Genomic DNA, 12,973 nt, shown 5'->3' with positions numbered 1-12,973 from the left:
GCCTGTTCAAACATGATACTTTGGGAAATATGTTTAACAAACTGAGAAATAGTAGTCAGACCTGTAACAACAAATTGTAGTGCCTCCATAATGCCTCCAATATAGTAGTAGTGCCTCCAATATTATGGAGGTTCGAGTGCCTCCATAATACAGAATCTGGTTTAGTTACTATAACCTAAGCAAATCAGGTACAAAGGGATTCAGACCATTATGAAAGCTCTGGTTGAAATAGTCAAATTAATTCCCAAAACTTGATAAAGACTCCTAAACAGAGAAAGATCCCTTTAAGTTCTAATTCAAATGTATTCTAATTCATTATATTAGATATAAATCCCAATATAGAATTTCAATGGCTAAACATTTTTATCTTAAGAGCCACTAGTTCCTTTTGAAAATTTCTCAATGCTTCTTCCAGAAATAACAGAATTCTTCCCAAAATAAGTTAGAAGGTAACACCTGGAAGCAGACTAAGGGAAAGCATGTGTCTCATTCCATGAAAAGGTGTGCTTTTATATGTCGGCAAACACTAAATACCAGAGCGCTTAAGAACTGAACGTCATATAGTACACCTGTGTGAAATATTAATGAGACAAGTTCCTAACCTGTGTGTAATTCAATGAAAGAGTTGCGTAGGCAGGGAAATTGGCTCAGGAACATCTAATATATTGGTTGAAATGTTAGAGGTGATGTTTGAAGTTTGTAGCCTGTCAATGTAAGTAAGAATATGAGCTAGTTCACTTGCTGCAATAGCTTACATTTTTTCTGGATTTTTCTCAGTAGCTGGACAACTAAAATAATTTTAGCACATAAAGTTCTCTAAATTATACACCCGGTGTCCTTGTATGCTTCTTGGTCTTTCTCCTAAGGTGAGAGAACTCTTTGCAAGGAATGAACAAAATTTCCTTCTGATTCTTTGTTTTTATTCTGACTATAGTATGACCAGAGCCTAGGCTTTTAAGTAACCCATTGTTATGTATACTAATGTGACTTTTTAAATTCCATACTGAAAATTAAAAAATGAGGATTAATGTGAATTTTAAAATACCACAGCACAGAGGAGAAAACATAATTCTGCCCAGAGAAATTTAGAAGACTTCACTAAAGAGATGACATTTGAGTTCTGAAGCATGCATAGGAATTTTCCAGGTGAGAAAAAAAGGAAAAGAATTTCAAATTTGAGAAATGGCATTTGGTCCTACAAGAGTCTAGTGCAGTCAGAAAATGACAAGCCTTTCCAACCAGCTATGGAATAGCATACACGAGGGGAAATGATGAATAGGGTCAGCATAATTACAAGCCAATATGAATTTATTTTATTTTCCAAATAACAGTTTTATGAAAATCCCCATTTTTAAGGTGATTCTGCATATGCCTAGCTCTGCCTTCCAATCTTGCTCAGAATGGCACAAAACATGTGCTGAGGGAGCGTGCCAGCTGACTTGACAAAGAAAATTGATAGAATACACTTTTTGTGTGCAGAGGCGCTGTAAGTACCTTAGTTAGAAAGGAATAAGAAGCAAAATTATGAAAATGGAATGAGAAGATAAAACAAATCTTATATCCACTAAAAGATAGATAACATTATATAGAAAATGTACATAGAAGGAGAAACATCATTACCAGGAGTTAGCATTGGATGGATTAAGTTGAGTTGATTAAACTATGTGGAAATAAGAAGATGGACACAATAGCAGGTATTAAAAAGGGAGGGATAAGAACGTAAATGACAATTTTCTTGTGTCTTGGACTGAAATACAAAGGCTATTATTGGCTGTTTTTCCCATTGTTTAGGAGGGCTGATATAAAACCATATATCTGTGGTAGACTCCAAGAATTTTATTCTATGACTACTTGATCATTCACTCAGTTAGGCCCAGTCGTTGGATCATTTCTCTGCAGATGAGAAACTCCCACCCTACATGAGACATCATGGGAAGCTTTTAACAAAGGAGTAGTACGGCCAGATTTGTTTCTTAGAAGATAAACACTGGCGACAATTTAAAGAAGGGCCTACGGTGGAGAGAATCACTAGACTCTATGATACATAGAGGATAAATAAAAACCAGCATGATTCAGATAGTAGTTTGTATGAGAAGCAAAATCATGAATGAGAAACTAATAACTGGTTCTGCTACAAGTTTGACCAGACCCAATGAGAATGGACGAGTGAGCTATAGCAACAGCCAATACAAGCTACTCGATCTGTCTGAACCACTTCTTCACCACACCTGCCAGGATATGATGGAGTTTATGAGAGGTCCTAGAGGAAACTGAGGTTGGTCAGGAGATTTAATTGTGCAATTGTGCCCGAAGTGTTTGGAGAGAAAGGAGAGCAAAGCACTGATTTTTATGGAAGAAGAGATGAATTTCAAATAGCTCTTGAAAAATTAGCAATTGTTCTGGAATAAATACTTATAAACGTAATAGAATACAATTTAGAAAATTATACCAGGAGAAAATTAAAGGGAGTTTGGATGTATTCTTTTGTGGCTAGAGAAAGTATTTGAGGAAATATCACGTTGGCTTGGTGACTAGCCTTTCAAATTCTTCCTCAGTTGGTAATGATTAATAATTGTAGCATAATCATGATCATTAAAGACTTCTAAAATCACCTACCTAGACCTATGCCTTATATAACAAGTATGCCTTTAGATATTTCTTGAACATCATAAATTTTAAATCTAGTACTTTTAAATGTCCTAAAAGGAAGCTAGTTATTTAAAGATATCCTGTGATAGATGTTTGGTAAAGGAAAGATCCTTTGGTAACATGAATAATTCCCCCATATTTATAGGTTAGTCACTTTGAATTTTCATGTACTGAATTATGCTTCCTTAAAGGGAGTATATCCTGACTGGCAATGATTTTATGTTACAAAGTGTATATCTTATACTTATTTCAAATTTCAGTGCAAAATGAATGCAAATATTATTCCAATCACCTTTACAGCATAAATATGCCAAAATATCTTAGCCAATGAAAAACTCCCCACTGCTAAATACATGTTTTCATGAAAAACAAATTAGATACATTTTCCTAAGGAAAAAAATTTTAATGTATTCTTTGAATCATGCTCTACATTTTTTTCCAACACAGCTTATGCTGTTCCTTACAAAGTCAATGTTTACCAGTATATTTATATGATTTTCTTTCTTTTGTTTTCCCTCTATTTGGCAGAACATACAGTACTGTATAGGCATGTGTCTGAATATTTAGCCATACTATGCCAGGAGTCCACACAATGCTTAGGACTGTTTAGTTTAACAAAGAATGTGTGGCTTTTGCATGTGCTGGCACATTTGTATGAATGTCTCCAAAAACTCTATTAATGGCAGAACATATTTGCCATTTAAAATTTACAAAAGTGCAGTGAGTTTAAAAAAACCACCACCAACTTTATAAATATTTCTTTTTTTAACTTTATGCTAAAAAAAAAGAGAGAGAAACAGACAAAAACAAAAAAAACACCCTTATGAGTACTAGAAGCATAGGGCAGTCCATCAGAATTTAGGGAAATAAACTTTAGAGTCACCTCTTTGTGGCTGCATTTTTCCCCCTTCTGTCTTTGGATTTTTATGGATAACAAGGAGAATTTCTACTACTGAAGCAGGTGTTTGAATCATTCACTGGTAGAAATAATTTTGTAAATGCCAAACAAGCTATTTTACCTGTGTGGAGAGGTTTGCTTTGTCATCTATACGAGTGCTTCTCAAATTTTAATGAAACATCTGGGATGTTGTTAAAGATGCAAATTCTGATTTAGTGAGTCTGGTTTTGTGGCCAGAGTTTCTACATTTCTCATCATCTCCCAAGTGACATTATTTTCGCTGGTCTGTGAACTGTACTTTGGAAGCAAGGATATAGATGGGGATCAAAATTTGGGGATATAGTCTTTATGTTATATTTGATGATGAGTCAATTATCTTTTTTGAATTTTATTTTTACCCAATTTACTCAGTATTCTTTGCAGATGTGCAAGGATGGAGCATAAACACAACATAGTAGTATGTATGTACATAAGATATATTCCAAAGGCCTGTATTGGAGTTACAGTTCCTCTATACAGGGTGGTATAATGTTTGCTCAGTTATGTCAACTCTCTGAGCCACAGTTTCTTCTGTTATTTGGGAATATGTCCTAGCCACTTCATAAGGATGTTGGAAAAACAAGTGAGAGAATATATGTGAAAACTCTAGATACTTTAAAGCACTATAAACCTTTTAGCTTTTGAAGTTATTATTGTAACATCACTGAGTTCTTGAATAACATCAAGAATCAACAATAATCATTATTCTGTGCTCTACATAGAGTTGTGATCTATTTTGTATACTCCTAATCATCATTCTGAGTCTCCTACCTTTCTTTCAAGTTTCAATTTTAAAAATTGCTAGTTGGGAGTTGCAACGTTTCTAATGTATATTTAATGAACCCTCCCTATGTACAGGTGTTGTGTAGAAGTAAAAACAAAAAACAAAACATGAATTCTGGAATCACCACTTTATGTCCTGAGATTTTTTAAAGCAGGCAGATAGATTTTAAGAAAGAATGTACAATGAGAATGAGAAATTTTGTTTCTTTAAAAATATGCATACCTTGGCTTCCCTGGTGGCGCAGTGGTTGAGAATCTGCCTGCCAATGCAGGGGACACGGGTTTGAGCCCTGGTGTGGGAAGATCCCACATGCCGCGGAGCAACTAGCCCCGTGAGCCACAATTACTGAGCCTGTGCGTCTGGAGCCTGTGCTCCGCAGTGAGAGGCTGCGATAGTGAGAGGCCCGCGCACCGCGATGATGAGTGGCCTCCACTTGCCGCAACTAGAGAAAGCCCTCGCACAGAAACAAAGAGCCAACACAGCCATAAATAAATTAATTCATTAATTAAATTTTTTTTTAAAAGGAAAAATTCCTTAAAAGAAAATATATCCATACCTGAGTACCTCTTGCAAATTATTTGTGCACCTTCAGGGGTGTCCAAAGACCTTCATGTTTGAGATGAATTACCCTTCTCCCTTAATGTATTTTCACAAGTAGTATCTACACTATTTTCACGACTCAAGTCCAAAAGTATCACTTTCATGAAGTTTTCCCGATCCATGTTCTACCCAACTTCCCCACCACACAAACACACAGGTAGATGTGAACTTTTCCTCTTTTGAAACCTTGTAATAGGATTTTTTTGAAAGATCTTGTTTTACAGAACAGGTCTGTGGTATAGTTATAAGCTTCCTTTTCTAATTCCTCTATTAAATAGTAAACTACATAAGCACAAGATCTGACTGAATATTCTGTGACCCTGAATATTTAGCACATTGCTTTGTACATGTCAGGTATCCATACAGATTTAAGCTTCCATTCTCAATACGTATTTATATATATATATATATATATATATATATATATATATATATATATATATATATATATATATATATATATATATCTGCTATTGTATTAACATAACATGCGCATGTAAAATATGCCCAAAATTAAAAAGTGTAATGGATAATATTATCCAAATAAAAAATAGAAATGCTAATATTTTCATCCCATACCCCAAACGCACTCCTGGAAGTTTGGAACTCTCTGTCTCAGAGAATATAAAACAGATAGAAATCAACTTTTACGCTGTATGACTGTACAGTTGTCCCTCTGTACCTGTGGGGGATTGCTTCAGGACCGGCCATGGATACCAAAATCCGCAGATGCCTAGGTCCCATAGTCAGCCCTCCTTATCAGTGAATATGGAGGTCTGACTGTATATCTAGTGTCAGTATAATTTATTGAGATACTGTTCTGTGTATGTTCTCTTTGATTTTTCTCCTGAGTTTAGGAGGCAGAAAGAGGAAAAGAATCTGAATCGGAAGCTCTTCTTGTTTTCTGTAAACCTGATGTTCATGGAGAAAACGATATTTGATTCTTGGAGGGAGACAGAAGAGAAAGAGGGGAGGGATAGGAAAGGAAGAGAGGGGAGGAGACATCAAGGAGGACAGAGAAAGAGAGGCCACACTGGTAGATTCCTGGTGTGGGAAGAATGGGAAAATCAGCTGGTCCCAAGATTACTAAGGAACTGAGCCCCACTCCCAGTCTATGTCAGATAGATGAGTTAGCAGTTTTCAGAAAGAATAACTGAATAGTGAAACCAGTGCTCCCAAACCTGGCAAAGATCCTCCTAACCCTTGGGTGGCATCAAAGCAAAGAACTTTTGGATTTCAAGGGACTACCAAAAATTGGACCTGGGTATATCATCAATTCTGTAACAGTCTGTTAGTTCTGGGCACTACACAGTGCCCCCCAGTCTCAAGGTTTTGATAGAAAACAGGAGCCCTAATAATGACTGAGATGAAATTTCATCCAGCCAATCCAGGCTGGATGGGATTGTGAAATCAAAATAGAGGGGATTTAAAACAAAGGATGTAATCATTCTTGCATACCTGAGTATATATGTTCTGATATTTATACCTACTTCACTTTCTATCTTGAACATACTACTGCTTTGAATCATTTTTTTGCTATCTCTTTTGATAATACTTCTTAATTCTCCCATTTCTTATCAGTGGCCTTTAGCATAGTCCTTTATATGTATTATGTTCTGAGCAAAAATGTTTAATGGATGAATTCACTTTTTACAGAGTGTTTTTAGTCTTATAAATTATAGGCTTTTACCTGTGATTTTCCTTTTTATAATTAGACATTTAATTGTTTTTGTATCACAACTTTTGTTTGTTGTGTAGACACCCAACAATCAAAGGCAGTGAAACCAAGGAGAGGTGGTAATATCCTCAGCAAAATTTAAAGCAAATTAGATGAAAACTTTAACATCAAAAGTAAAAAATGATGGTGAAGCCAACTCATGGTGACCATAAGTGGCAGGTACTATCACATAAAGGCTAAATGCCAAGTGGTTAAAGCAATTACTATACAAGTAATTACCATGGAAATAGAATCCTGTTTCATAATTACAAGTTCTTTTTTTTCCTTCTAGAGAAGTTCTGATGTGCTGTCCATGCTACAAAATGTCTTTGCTAATAATAAAACTAAATGTGTCTTTCAGTTTATCATTAAATAAAACCATCTTTCTAGGTAAGATTAACACTAAAGAAACTAATTACTATTTTAATAGGAAGTGAGGATAGTTACGGTGCACTCTGAAAACTTTGAAAATAGATTATTGAATAATCGCTCTCTATGTAAAGTTTTGGCCATTCACACAGGTACCTCCAATCTAAATCCAGTAATTAAATCCTTCAACACCTCTTGAATCTGAATCTACTCATTGCACACCCTTTAGTAAATTTCTTAATATGTTTCACTGCTCCAGAATGCACAACACAGTTAAATCTTCCCATATGGAATCTAGTTCTTCTGCTCCACAGGACAATAGAATACTACCCTGGAATATCTTTATCTCTGATAAGACGTAATTACCTTTTCCTATCTGCTTCTACCAGCCAGTAGTCATTCTAATCCTGCTTAGACATTTAATAGAAATGAAATAATGCAAACCACTCCTTGCACATGTCTATTAAAATCTAACTTGAGATTTTGAATACCCAGCCAGACAGACACATTTTACAAAAGTGTCTTACAGGAAAAATATGTAGAAACCACAGACATGGAAAAGATAGATACTAGTTGTCACAAAAAGTAGTGGAAAGAGTACTCACGGATTGCAGAGAAGAGCAGGAACGACTGAAATGGGTATCTTCTCTTCCTTTTTATCACCATCCTTGTGGGGCTGTTAGTTCTGATGCCTTCTCTTCCCCTCCAAAGTTTCTCCCATCTCATTTACAAAATCTTTATTATTAAAGGGAAAAGAGAGAAGAATGGGATAGTTTTTTCTAAGAAAAGACCTTTATAACTATTGTTTTCCTACATGTTGAGAATATTTGAATTTGTATAAAGTCATTTTTTATAGCAAAGGCCCAAGAAATAAAGAAAACTAAGTCACTCTTAGGAGAAAATTAATAGCCCATAATCCTTTTCTATGTCTTACCAGGAACTGGGTGATAATTTAATTTCATATTCTAATTCATTAGAAAAGTACATTATTTCCTTCCACAGGAGCTCACTGGGTCACAAAAATGTTCGTTTTTTGAGGTTTTATTAGAAACCCAATATTCAAAGAAATTGTTTATCACATGTATTTCTGAAGGCCATATTTTGTTCAGCCAATTAAATTTTAGGAGGAAAATAACTTCTCATGACTTGATCGCCTTTTTTCTCTGTTGGAACCCAGCACATTTTACTGGGTTCCAGTAAAATGAGAAATTTGGTGAGAAAATTCTAACCAAATATGGAAAAAATTGGTCAAGTTAAGGTTAAAGTGGGTCAAAAACAAGCTCCTGGAGGAGTATTGGGCTCAAGCTGATAAAGACATTCCATTCACGGATTGCTTGTACCGTATGTACTGCAGGGGGCTAAAGCCTAAAGAAGAGACTTAATTACTTTGTCTCAGTGGAATATGTTAAAACCAGCTCCATTCTGATCCCTGTGGGTAACGGGATTATTCTTTTTTTTTTTTTTTTTTTTTTTTTTGCGGTACGTGGGCCTCCCACTGTTGTGGCCTCTTCCGTGGCGGAGCAGAGGCTCCAGATGCGCAGGCTCAGAGGCCATGGCTCACGGGCCCAGCCGCTCCGCGGCATGTGGGATCTTCCCAAACCGGGGCACGAACCCGTGTCCCCTGCATTGGCAGGCGGACTCTCAACCACTGCGCCACCAGGGAAGCCCGGTAGTGGGATTATTTACCTGGCTCATTCCATAGTTAATCTGGTTAACCACCAATTGTTGTCATTGAGAGGGATAACATATAAATCTGATTAAAAGAATTTAGTTGTCTGAGTTTTGTACATTAGAGGTTCACTTTGTTTGCAGATTCCTGGAGGATTAAAACCTGAATAATCTACAGCTAGGCTTGCATCAAATAATATGACCAAAATCATGTGAATGATATGAAGAGTTAAATGGTTTGGGATGTTAAATAAAAATCTCTTTTGTTACCTATATTCTACCCTAAGAATTAAACTGTGACCCAATATTATTAGCCAGTTATAATGATTAAAACTACATCACTCACCTCATTTGTTGTCTGAAACTCTTATAAATAGCAAGTATATCTCTTTTAGAATATTACACACAATTAACCATATAATTAGAGAAATAGAGTATCTTACTATATTTATTAAAGGAGTTTTGAGTAAGATATAGGACATACTTCTAAAGATTGTACATCCTTGAAAGGATGCTTGCAATTTTCTAAGACTTCATATAGAAATAATATTTTTATGTAAAAATAATACAGCATTATTATGATAAATGATCAGCCTAATGATACTTTTTGAGGGCCTAGTAATCAGTACTGTGCATTGATATCTTGGTACTTGTCTTCATGAGTTTTGGTTTCTTTTTTTCAGTTTTATGGAGAAATAACTGACATATATCCCTCTGGAAGTTTAAGACATACAGCATGATTGTTTGATTTATATATATTGTGAAATGATTACCACAATAGGTTCAGCTATTGAGTTAATTTTTGTGAGTAGTATAAGATATGGGTCCAGTTTCACTCTTTTACATATGAATATCCAATTATCTCAGCACCATTTATTGAAAAGACTTTTTTTCCATTGAATATTATTGACACCCTTGTCAAATATTACTTGACCATATATGCTTGATTTATTTTGGGGCTCTCAATTATGTTCCATTGATCTATTTGTCTCTTTATATGCCAATACCATACTGTTTTGATGACTATAGCTTTACAGTATAACTTGAAATCAGGAAGTTTGATACCTCCTGCTGTGTTCTTCTTTCTCAGGGGTTACTTTGCCTATTTTATTTATTTATTTATTTTTTTTTAAATTTTTTTGTGTGGTACACGGGCCTCTCACTGTTGTGGCCTCTCCCACTGCAGAGCACAGGCTCTGGACGCACAGGCTCAGCGGCCATGGCTCACGGGCCCAGCTGCTCCATGGCATGTGGGATCTTCCTGGACTGGGGCACGAAACCGTGTCCCCTGCATCGGCAGGCGGACTCTCAACCACTGCGCCACCAGGGAAGCCCTACTTTGCCTATTTTTAGGTCTTTTTTAGGAGTGTTTTTTTTACTTCTGTAAAAAAGTGCCATCGGAATCTTATTGGGATTGCATTGAATCTATAGATGGCTTTTAGTAGTAGTGACATTTAAACAATATTAATTTTTCCAATCCATGAACATGGATTACCTTTCCATTTATTTGTGTTTTCTTCAATTTCGTTCATCAATGTCTTGAATTTTCAGAGGAGAGCTATTTCACCTCCTTAGTTAGATTTATTCTTAAGTATTTTATTGTTTTTGATACTATTATAAATGGGATTGATTTATTTCTTTTTCAGAAAATGTGTTGTCAGTGTACAGAAATGCTACTTTTTGTATGTCAATTTTGTATCGTGCTACTTTACTCAATTTATTGATTAGGTCTGACCATTTTCTGCTTGAGTCTTTAGGACTTTTTATATATATAATTATGTCATCTGCAAATAGAGACAAATTTTACTTCTTCCTTTTTAATTCTGATACCTTTTATTTCTTCTTCTTGCCTGACTGCTTCTCATACTATGTTGAATAGAAATGGTGAGAGTGGGCACACTTGTCTTGCTCCTGATTTTAAAAGACAAGCTTTCAACCTTTCACCATTGTATATTAGCTCTGAGTTTATCATATATGGCTTTTATTATTTTCCTCCTTTGCCTAATTTGTTGGGTTTTTATCAAGAGTGAATGTTGAATTTTGTCAGACGATTTTTCTGCTTCTATTGGAGTAATCATATGATTCTTTTCTTTCATTCTATTAATGTAATGATTCACACTTATTGATATGCATTTGTTGAACCATCCTTGCATCTCAGGGATAAACCCCACTTGATTACAGTGTCTGATCCTTTTAATGTGCTGCTGAATTTGGTTTGTTAGTATTTTATTGAAAATTTTTGCCTCTATATTCATCAGAGCTATTAGACTGCAGTTTGCTTTTTTTAGTAGTGTCCTGTCCTCTTCTGGTTTTGGTATTAGGATAATGTTGGCTTTGTACAATGAGTTTGGGAGTGTCCCATCCTCTTTGAGTTTTAGGAGGAGCATGAGAAGAATTCGTGTTAATTCTTCTTTAAATGTGTGGTAAATTCACCAGTGAAGCCATCTGGCACTGGGCTTCTCTTCATTGAAAGAGTTTTGATTACTGATTCAATCTCCTTACTAGAAATTGTTTTTTTCAGATTTTTATTTCTTCCTGATTCAGTCTTGGTAAGGCGAATGATTCTAAGAACTTATCCATTTCTTCTAGGTTGTCCAGGTTGTTGATGTATAGTTGTCCATAGTAGCCTCTTGTAATCTTTGGATTTCTGTGGAATCAGTTGTAATGTCTCCTTTTCATTTATAATTTTGTTGGTTTGAGTTCTTTTGTTTTTTTCCTTTGGTTAGTCTAGCTAAGGGTTTGTCAATTTTGTTCATCTTTTCAAACAACTAACATTTTGGTTAATTTTTTCTTTCTTTTTTTTTTGTTCTCTATTTCATTTATTTCTAATTTGATCTTTATTATTTCTTTTATTTTTCTAACTTTGGGCTCAATTTGTTCTTCCTTCTCTAGTTCCTTAAGGTGTAGAGATAAGTTGTTTATTTGGCATTGTTTTTGCTTCTTAATGTAGGCATTTATTGCTATGAATTAACCTCTTAGAGCTGCTTTTACTGAATCCCACAAGTTCTGCTCTGTTGTGTTTCCATTTTCATTTGTCTCAAGCAATTTTTTCATTTCCCCTTTAATTTCTTCTTTGATTCATTGGTTGTTCAGGAGAGTATTGCTTAATTTCTATGTGTTCATGAATTTTCCAGTTTTCCTCTTGTTACTGATTTCCAGTTTCATGCCATTGTGGTAAGAGAAGATACTTGATATGATTTCAATCTTCTTGAATTTACTAAGACTTGTCTTGGCCTAACATATGGTATATCCTAGAAAATGTTCCACGAGCACTTGAGAAAATGTGTATTCTACTGCTGTTGGATAGAATGTTCTGTATGTATCTGTTAGCTTCATTTCGGTTATAACGTTCTTCAAAACAACTGTTTCCTTCTTGATTCTCTGTCTGGATGATCTATTCATTGTTGAGAGTGGGGTATTAAAGTCTCCAACTATTATGGTATTATAATTTATTTTTCCTCTTAGCTCTGTTAGCTCTTGCTTTATATATTTAGGTGTTCTGATGTTGGGAGCATAAGTATTTACAACTGTTATATCTTCTTGATGTATTGACCCCTTTATAATTATATAATGATTTTTTGCAATTTTTACTTTAAAGTCTATTTTATCTGATATAAATATAGTTACCCTTGCTTTTTCTTTTTTTCTAATTATCATTTGCTTGAAGTGTTTTCTCCCATCTCTTCACTCGCAGTCTATGTGTGTCTTTAAGGCTAAAGTGAGTCTTTTGTAGGCAACATATAGTTGGGTCTTTTTCTTTTTTTAATCTATTCAGCAAGTCTATGTCTTTTAATTGGATAATTTAATTTATGTTTAAAGTAATTATTGATCAGTAAAGGCTTACTATTGACATTTTGCTAACTGTTTTCTGGTTGTTTTGTAGATCCATTTTTCCATGTTTCTTATCCTGCTGTTGTTTCTTGTGTTGATGTCTTTTGGTATCAGTATGTTTTGACTTCTTTATCATGATCTTTTGTGTAAATACTACAGGATTTTTCCTTGTGGTTACTATAAGGCTTACCTAAAATATCTCAAACCTGTTAACATCATATTTTAAACTGATAAGTACTTAACTTCAATAGAATTTGTAAACTTTACACTTTTACTTCTCTTCTTCCTCATATTTCAGGTTATTGCTGCTAAAATTTACATGTTTTTCATATTGTGTAACTAATAACAGATTATTGTAGTTATGGGTATTTTTATTACATTCTTTTTTTTAAGTTTTAAAGTAACAGTTGTAAGTTAT

Source organism: Lipotes vexillifer, unplaced genomic scaffold (genome assembly GCF_000442215.2).
Source record: "Lipotes vexillifer unplaced genomic scaffold, Lipotes_vexillifer_v1.1 scaffold922, whole genome shotgun sequence".
Lineage (NCBI taxonomy): Eukaryota > Metazoa > Chordata > Mammalia > Artiodactyla > Lipotidae > Lipotes > Lipotes vexillifer.
The sequence above is the reverse complement of the archived record's forward strand: the minus strand, read 5'-3'. Positions refer to the sequence as shown.